This window comes from Chiloscyllium plagiosum, chromosome 12 (genome assembly GCF_004010195.1).
Source record: "Chiloscyllium plagiosum isolate BGI_BamShark_2017 chromosome 12, ASM401019v2, whole genome shotgun sequence".
NCBI lineage: Eukaryota > Metazoa > Chordata > Chondrichthyes > Orectolobiformes > Hemiscylliidae > Chiloscyllium > Chiloscyllium plagiosum.
In genome coordinates this window covers 16343279-16352812 of record NC_057721.1, presented here as the reverse complement: position 1 = coordinate 16352812, position 9534 = coordinate 16343279, and the positions used below count along the sequence as shown (strand labels likewise).

Genomic DNA, 9534 nt, shown 5'->3' with positions numbered 1-9534 from the left:
GTCTGACCTATCACCCTCACCTTGACCTCTTTCCACCTATCACATTTCCGACGCCCCTCCCCCAAGTCCCTCCTCCCTATCTTTTATCTTAGCCTGCTGGACCAACTTTCCTCATTCCTGAAGAAGGGCTAATGCCCGAAACGTCGATTCTACTGTTCCCTAGATGCTGCCTGACCTGCTGCGCTTTTCCAGCAACACATTTCCATCTAAGGAGTAAGAAGGTCAATATAGGTGCACAGAGCTGCTAGAAGATAGCATGATCCATATTCTTGGCACAGTGAAGTAACATCTGGAGCAAGGGACATCTATACCAAAGAGATGGTACCAAAGAGATGGTGTCATCTGATCTCTGTCCTTCTGGAGAAGATCATTAGGACCATGGGAAAGATTGAAGTTCATATTATAGGGTTAAAGATAAGTTGATGTCTGAAAGTAGAGAGAGATAGGATTGATTAGAATGGAATCAGCTATTTCGCTGACATATCCAGTGACAAAGTTACCGGTATATCAGAGAAGGAAGAAGAAGAAAAAGCCTGGCGATTTGGGACAAATTTGTTGAAGAATAAGCATCATTAGTGAAAAGAAACTGGAGTCGCTCTGTGGTATTTAATTGACTTGAAAAAACATTCCAACTGAATGGAGAGTTAGATGCATTGCTAACTAAGGCGGACATGAATAACCTAGTTGCTTAAGTTTGGACAGGACTCTAAGATAATGTCTGAGATTACTGAAGCCTCTGGAAAAGGTGTGTAGTCTTATTAAAAAATCACTTCTTGGCCCATTCCGATCATCACTGTGGCCATTGCCATTTTGACAAAGTCCTTAGCGTATGTTCTCTGGGTGGAAATTTGAAAACAGAGAAGAGTTAATTTAGGAATGATAATCAGGGACACATGAGCTCACTAGGACTCCAGTGCCATTTTAAGATGCAACTATGAAGACCATTTGCCATGTCCTGAACCCTGTATGGAGAGCCCATCTACCTAAACATTGCTGGTTATAACATGTTCAAGGAAGATAAGGACAGAAATAGGATGAATGTATTTGAGGGGAATGAATGTCAGGATATACAAAGACAGACTTTGGGAATCAGAGCCCATTGATCTTGTGTTGGGAACCAGGATGTTTACCTGAGGATGGTTTCAGCTAACTGTATGCATACACACACCCCCATCAAGAAACCAAACAATCTAAAATTCCTGTCTGTTTTGTCTAAATTTAACACCTAGGATGTAAAATATGCTGTTTCCAGTGTACATTAGATGTCACCAAACAATGAAGCTGAAATAGTGGTTGAAATTAGCAGACAGTACATGCAAGACGTGACAACAACCAGGCAAAAAAACTGAATTATTTTAGCAATTTCAAGATGAACGTTTCTACTGCATGTGATCAAGGTGCATGATGTTTCCCAGTCTGTTTCTTAGATCAGTATCTTTGTCATCCAATAAAAAAAAACAATTCCTAATTTAGTTCTGGAAACTGAGCCCAGGTAAATAATTAATATGAGAATAAGAGAATGATTGTATAAAATCAGCCACAATTAGATAGGCTCAGATTAAGAAGAGCAATGACCAATGAGGAGTTGAAGATAAATCTGCAGGGTGTAAATAGGCAAAGTCCAGTAGGCAAAGAGATAAGAAAGATCTTGGGCCTAATTAACTTGGCAGAAAACTTAGCAATATTTATTAGTTACACAATGGGAAATCTTCAAATTTAAGATGGACAGAGTATTGAATAAGAAATGTGTCAAAGAAGGTTAGAATGATTTAAACTACCTAAAACCTTAAAGGGAGGAATATGACTGAAATTAGAGTAACAATGTAAATGGATTTAAAGTGGGAAAATATAGAAAGGAGGTGCAGGAAGATTAAAGAAACTAAAAGGGAAAATGAAAAAGTTAACACATCATCACAAATAATTTTAAAAATCAGACATATAGTAAATAGTAAAGGAGTAGCGGGTTAATCCTATGGGGCCAGTGCCACAAGCCAAGGGAATTGTGCATATTGAGTCAGGGAGCTGCAACACAGCAGTTAGGGGTCTGGTCAGTCACATCCAGGGGCTGCTTATTGAGTTTGATCAGAGGTCTGAGGTGTATAGAGTGCTAGGGATCTATCTATTGATCGTTAAGAGCACTGAAAGCGGGGCTTGAGGGGCAGTGGGAAGAGTCAAGGCTGGGGTGAAACAGGCATTTGTGGATCTGGGGACAAGGATGGTGATGAGGGAGATGGTGATTACACTGTGACCTCCACAAGGTGGGTGTACAGGAACAGTGTGAGCACCACTAAGATGTAATGTTAGAGTTTGGAGGCAGGGAGGACTATTGGAGATGAAGTTCAATGCCGTGGGGCAGGGTTGGTGAAGAGCGGCGGTGGTAGAAATGGGCTGTTGGGATAGTGCGAGGTAAAAGGGAACATCGAGGCTTGTGGCCATAGTTCATGACACCCTGACTGATGTGGAGTGCAGATACAATGCTGCCCTTACTTTAGCCAGGATGGTGGAAGAGCAGACAATGGGGCCACTGAAGATGTGATTCTGCTGCTTGGACCTGTTTTGGGTGGGAAGGGAACTCTCAATCCTTGGGAGTTTTGATTACACATTTCCAGTATGTGGAAGTATTAGTCGAGCAGATTTTGTAGCGTGCAGTTAATGAAAGGATTTTGAGGGTCGTATCTTTCTTAAACTAACCAGTTTTAGACTGCAAATGGCAGAGCACAGATCCAGCTAAAAAGTGGTTAATTTTAATTGAATTTAAATTTCAATTTAATTGCAATTGTTTTCTTCAGGTCATTATCTAGATGTTGACTATGCAGCTAGAAATTGCTGGATTGTGCGGATGCATTGGGATGAATTGTCCCAGTTTTTGGCAAAACATTTTCTTTGGTAAGTTGGCGGCACGGTGGCACAGTGGTTAGCACTGCTGCCTCACAGCGCCAGAGACCCAGATTCAATTCCCGCCTCAGGCGACTGACTGTGTGGAGTTTGCACATTCTCCCCGTGTCTGCGTGGGTTTCCTCCAAGTGCTCCGGTTTCCTCCCACAATCCAAAAATGTGCAGATTAGGTGAATTGGCCATGCTAAATTGCCCGTAGTATTAGGTGGGTCTGGGTGGGTTGCACTTCAGTGGGTTGGTGTGGACTTGTTGGGCCGAAGTGCCTGTTTCCACACTAAGTAATCTAATCATTCATGATGGTCCGTCATGGCCAATGTCCAAATTCTCACACAGTTTTCCACTGTTCAACATATGTGACTGGCCACTACGGCATGAGGTTGTGGAATTGTATTGCGAGAAAAGGGGAGGTGCCGCTGGGACTTCTTGCCAGCTGGCAGCATATTGAAGTCCCAGCTTCATAGCCATTCAGATGCTGCAAGCCAGGAACTGCTCTGCACGGAGCGCTGTTTGACTGTCCTCACGATGGACGACTGGAACCTAGAATGCTACTGGACCAGAGTGGTAGAAGGGACTTGGCTCAAGATTGCTCCCAACCTGCTTTCTTTCTTGGGAGATTTCATTGAACCACACTGGTTGGCTGAAGCCTTCAAAATCGCCAAACCTCACAGCCGTACCACGTTACTGCCCTGTCTCACTGCTTTATCCTGAACAGTGAGGAGGATGTGTAAAGTGGAAGATGAGATCAGCTGAAGATATCATTTATATAATCAAATGGATAATAAAAGATTTAATCAGCAACAGAAACGTTCAACGGGTGCAGGGATAACAAACAATGTCCACATGTACTTTGGACCGACCATGTGATCCAAGCTATACAACCAACAGAAAGTTATGGCGAAAGAGAATCCATATCCAGCTCATGCTGGAAGCAGGATTCAGTTAGTTTCCCTTTGGCCTCTCACACTCAATGGTATACCTTGTTCTACTTTGTTCTCTTGGATGTCCCTCCTAGTCAATTCAATAATCCTCATTGCTCTAGATCATTCATTTCTTCTGCATCTAGACATTTCTGTGAATTTGTTGGCTCCAGGTGTGACGGCCACAGCATGTCATAGTGAAACAGCATAACTTTTCTGGGCTATACTGCAAACTGCCACCAGAGTGGTCCAGACATTGAAACCTCATCTTAAGAAGGCCTAGGATCTGCTAGAATTGTGGGCAGCATTGTATTTTCTGTCTGAAGGTTTTATAAAGGCTTCCATGTTCACAGTGTGGAGAGGGTATCCCTTGTCTCCCACAACCATTCCTGTTGGCTCGAGGATGTTGGAAGGAGGCAGGAAATTGGGAATTTTCCAGCATGTACACGTCATGGCAGCTCCCAGAATATCTTCAAAATCTGACATTGATGGCCACAGATAAACTCTCCCCATGTTGAGGCCATAATGATTATGATCTGTCAGAAGACCCAGTGCCCCCTCTCAACACCCCACCGTCACAGTTCTTGTCCTGTCTTATGCTCTTTAAGATCGTATCCTTTGAATCACCTTCTTCCACAATTTTCATTCCCTCAGTGATCCAGTTCAATGAATCTCTGATTTAAGTATCTAGTTTTCCCCAGGATCCATTGACTGCCCTCGGATATGCCCCCTGACTGTAATGCTCAAATCCCCAGGACTGAAGAACAAGACAGTCCAGACTGAGAACAGCCCAGCCTGAATAGCTTCCTGCATAGCAGCCTGACCTAGGTGGACTTGACCTGCAGAACTGACAGTGGTTTCATGTTGGGACAGCAAGGCCACAGAGCTTCAGATTTGTGTAGAATCAAATAACTCACCGACCAAGATCAAACAAGTCCCTGACTGTGGTGTCACGTTTTGACTGACCATGGTCCTCCTTCACCTACTAAGGATTCGTCTCTCTTGACATTGAGACATGGCCATTTTGTTGAACATGTGTAGTGTGTTTGCTACTTAGGCTGCTGGTACACACTGTCAAAATGATACTGATGTAGCGCAGTGCTGTACAGAAACATGTCCATCCCCTTGACTGTTCAACTGCTAGATTCTCTGTCTGTGCTAAACAGCAATGCAAGAAAGGCTGACAGTCTGTATGCTCAGATTAAAGTGTTAACAAGCAATACAATCCAGAGACCCTGAAGCCTCCAAATTAGTGCCAAGTGAGTGAGCTTTCAGAAGGTAAGCCATGAGCCATACTTTTGTTTCCTATCTAGATGCAGGTGTGTGCCTGCATGCAAAGCAAGCTGGCAGAAGCAAGCATGGCAGAAGTGTCCTCTAACTGAAGGGCTGAAGGACTGTGTGAGTTGGTCCAAAGGCAAACATGATGATGTAGTGAGGCTGGTAGTTTACCAATGCTCAGTTATGTGTGTGAAGATTTGAAGAAGACAGGATCCTACAGGGAAATGGTGCTAGCTGTGGAGTTGGTTATAGGTCCAGAGGAGCAAGCAGACAGCTGTGATGTCAGATAACCGCTCTGACATGCATGTCAGACATTAGTTCTGTCTAGTTTCTTGGGAACGAAGGACAGAATTGGGAGCTGCACAGAGATGAGGGGGGATTAGTTATTAATAAGATGCAAATACACATCTTTTTATCACATTCATTGGCGAGATTCAGAACTTGCTGTTTAGTCCCTAAGGGGAAACACAGATTGTTTTTCTTGACATCAGAAATTTGCTTCTTTTCATTCTTGCCGTATATTCCCAATAATCCCACTATTACCCATGGTGCTCAAGGAAAGTTCCATTCTGGCTGTCATTGTTCAGTCATGGGAATTGCAAACCTCTTATATCAATTATACCAGAATTGAAAGATCCTAATTCTTAGGGAAGACGGAGGACTTTCTTCAATAGAATACAGAATGTTGAAAAATTATTTAATAGAAGTCTCCAAAATTATGAGGGGATTTGACAGGGTGGATGCGAGGGAAGATACAACCACCCTTGGGGAACATGTGTATACGACAGTCACAAATAAATCCAATCTGTAATTCAAAGAGAAATAAAACTCCTTACCAAGGAAGTAGTTAAAATATGGAAGTCACGACCACATGAAATATTTGAAATAAAAAGTATGTATGAATTTAAAGGACAGCTAAATAAATATATAAACGGGCAAGGTATATGCAAATAGGATAAAGGAAGGTGGGTGGAGGACCATGTAGAGTGAAATGGATCTGTTGGGCTGAACATTTGCTTAACCATTTGTGTATCTATTGACCTCTCGATGTGTAACAACAACTTATATCTATATAGCAATTTGGGTGTGATAAAATGACCCAAGATTCTTTACAAGAATGTTAGTGAAGCAAAATTAGGCACTGAGCCAATACATAAGATGGTACTTGGGTGTCCAAAATGTTGATCAAAGAGGCAAGTTTTAAAGAGCTGTGATGTCAGATAACCGCTCTGACATGCATGTCAGACATTAGTTCTGTCTAGTTTCTTGGGAACGAAGGACAGAATTGGGAGCTGTCCTTGGGTGTCCAAAATGTTGATCAAAGAGGCAAGTTTTAAAGAAAAAAAAGAGAGATTGAGAGATGGAATTTTTTGGGGGGATGGTGGTGCTTCATGAGGAGAAGGATTGCAGAGTCAATCTAAAACATACAATAAGTTTTGATTATAGTTCACCAGTTTAGGCTCTTTTTAACACCAGGGAGATGGAGCTCAGTTCCATGCTTATGGACATCTGAGGTAAAAAAAAGTTGAAATGTGGTTCTTTCAGTATCTAAAACAAAGTCATAAATAAATAAAAGTCAAATCTTTAAAGCTATTGCTTTATTTTGCTTTCATGTATACTTAAAAGCAAAATTTTAATACTTGTTGGAAAGATCTGGAATTTATGACGGACAACCCAAAGTACTTTCAATGACTATCTTAATGCTACAAGGACGGATTGTTAGCCTATTAACTAAGATGCTTTTATCAAAATCACTCATGGCCATGTTAAGTTTAATTTGATAGGATACTAGGCTAGCATATGGAGGTTTATTTTAATTATTGTAAACAAAGCAGTCTAAAGCACTATCATCAATGAATACTAAACATACTGCTTGAGTTGACTGTTTGATTTCAGATCAAGATGGCAAAATTCCTGCTTGTTATTAAATCAAAGTAGAAATTACTAACATTTTAAAAGTCATACTATTGTTAATTAGTGCTAATGGCTTGTGACATCCAGAATGTCCTATTTCATATAGTTGGTCCATCAGATGTTGGAAGTACTCAGCAGATCAGACATTATCTGTCGGTAAAGAAATTGAGTTCAGCTATTGTTTACTGATTGTTTTATTTGGAATAGTTACAGCTGCATTTGTATTCCTTGCCTCATTTGTTTTGTTTGCTTAATTAAGTTTTTAGCTTTTTAAAAGCAAGAGTCTGTATCCAGTGTTTTGATGACTGAAAGGCCAGATATGTTTGTCAATACTTGTAAATTTCAAATCTTGTAAATACTTCAAACTATTGTTATAATTTGAAATTCCACCGTTAATGTTGTTTTAAAATATTGATGAGGTCACTATATTTATCTGGCATTCACGTAGATATTGGATTTATTTTTAAGTTTTAGGTAATTAATGAGAAATTTCTAAACATTTTTGATTTACTTTTGCATTGATTATAACACTTGAGCACTGACTCTGCTCCATCTGACCATGCTTGGAGTGGGAGTGCAGGATTGAAGAATTACCGTAAACACTTCTCTCTGTCAATAGAACAAATCACAAACCTGTGCTAAATTCAGCATATCCAAGTTGGATAAATTTATCCGCTCAAAGCTTTTTGTGTCTTATCTATTTTAAAGGGTGAGAAATATATTGTGTAGATTTTTTCTGTTGAATTCCCCCTGCATCCATTTAACTTTTTTTCCCATTTTAAAATTAATCTTTCCCCACCCCACCTCTCCTGCAGAACTAACTTCATCCTGGGCGCAATTACAATGGCATTTTGTGGTTATTGTTAAGAACACAAGACAAACAAGCAGGAAATACCACACAGCTTTTGGTCCTGTCCCATCAATCAATAACACCTTGATTGATCTTCTAACTGAAACTGAATTTCCTGCTTGGTGCCATTAGTGCCCAAAAATCTATTGACCTAAGCTCTGAATAGATTCAATGACAAAGTGTCTACAACTTTCTCGGGGTAGAGAATTTCAACGACTATCGGAATTAAACAAAGGTCTCTTTGTGAGCTGAGAGAGTTTTGCACTATGCTGAAAGTTGCAATCAATTCATAAATGGTCACAGCACATGAAGAGGCTGTTCAACCTGTTGTGACTATGCTAGCTTTCAATCAGAAGTCCTCAGTTAGTGCCACTTTCTTTTTCCCTGAAACTCGCATATTTTTTCAGATAATTTCCCAATCCTTTTTTGAAAACCACAATGAACCTGCTTCCAATATGCTCACAGTCAGCACAATATAAATCCTAACCATTGGCTGTTTTAAAACACCATTGCTTCTTTTGTCAATCAGCACGTCTAGGTTTTGGCCCCTCTGCTACCAGGAGCAGTTTCTATCCTGCCTAGACCCCTCGTGACTTTGAACATCTCTTATCTTCTCGGTAGCGAAGATCTTGACCACTTTATCCACAGAACTGAGGTCCCTCATTTGCTGGATTCAGTGTGGTAGTCCCCCACCCCCCATTCCGCACTCCCTGGCTGCATCTTTTATGAGAAATGTGGACGACACAACACAGTAGCTCAGATGAGATCTAGTCTGCGTTTTATGAGGGTAAAACCGCGCAGACACTTATGGGAATGTAGTTGGCAGAGAGAGAGAGAGAGGGGCTGCACCAGCTCTTGACAGTCCCTCTCATACTAAAGACAGAAGTTACCAGTGAGATAAAAACACAGAACCGTGGAAATTTGAAACAAAATAAAACACGAACTGTTGGGAGTAACGCAGCATCTGTGGAGGGAGGGACGGGACAAATGTTTGTGGGGCCCGTTTTTGTTGCAAAAGAAGTTAACGTTTGAAACACCTTCTGCGGGATCGGAGAGGCACTGAAACAAACAGTGCGGTGCTTGAGGGAGCGGGCGGGCTTATTAACCCGCTCCTTGGACAGCGGCAGCTGGCTGCAGAGGAACCGCTGTGTGTGTCATGTGACTTCAATGTGAGTCAGCTGACAGCCGCGGTCACGTGCCGGCTCCGGTGCGCTGACGCACCTTCCGGTGTGTGTAGGAGTCTCGGATGTGGCGGACGCTTGAGGAGCACGAGCGTCAGTGGCGGGGTAAGTGACGGGGTCACGGCGGCGGTGGAAGGAGACTGAGAGCCGCGAGGCCCAGGGGCCTTCTCTCTCTCTCTCTCTCTCTCTGTGTGTGTGTGCGCGCGCCGGGTACCGACAAACGGCCAATGGGACAGCCGCCCGCCCGCCATCGCCGCCTGTGGAGCTCACAAAACAATAATAACAACAGCAACAAGGACCTGCAGAAAGAGCAATACAATGGGGAGAGGGGAGGAGAACAGCACAGGGAGCCCGGCACCGGCTACACCACAGGCTTAGCCCAGTCAGCACGGGGTCAGCCGCTCCCTGACCCCCCCTCACACTGACACATACTGGCACCCCACCCAGACCTGCTACACTCTCCTCGTATCCCTCCATCCCTCCCCTCCCCCTCCACCCC

General features: G+C 42.5%; 1 protein-coding gene across 3 annotated transcripts in view; it reads left to right on the top strand.

Moving 5' to 3' along the window:
- Positions 1 to 9534, top strand: part of rab9a (RAB9A, member RAS oncogene family) — a 41692-nt gene that overhangs the window by 18652 nt on the left and 13506 nt on the right. Inside the window, exon 1 of one of the 3 annotated variants that reach the window (XM_043700590.1) lies at positions 8789 to 9140. The exons of 1 other annotated variant lie outside the window; for it this stretch is intronic. The gene's annotated coding sequence lies outside the window, so the exon portion shown is untranslated. Of the gene's footprint in view, positions 1 to 8788; positions 9141 to 9534 lie in introns of those variants that run through there. One more of the 3 variants, XM_043700588.1, reaches the window with a different exon arrangement.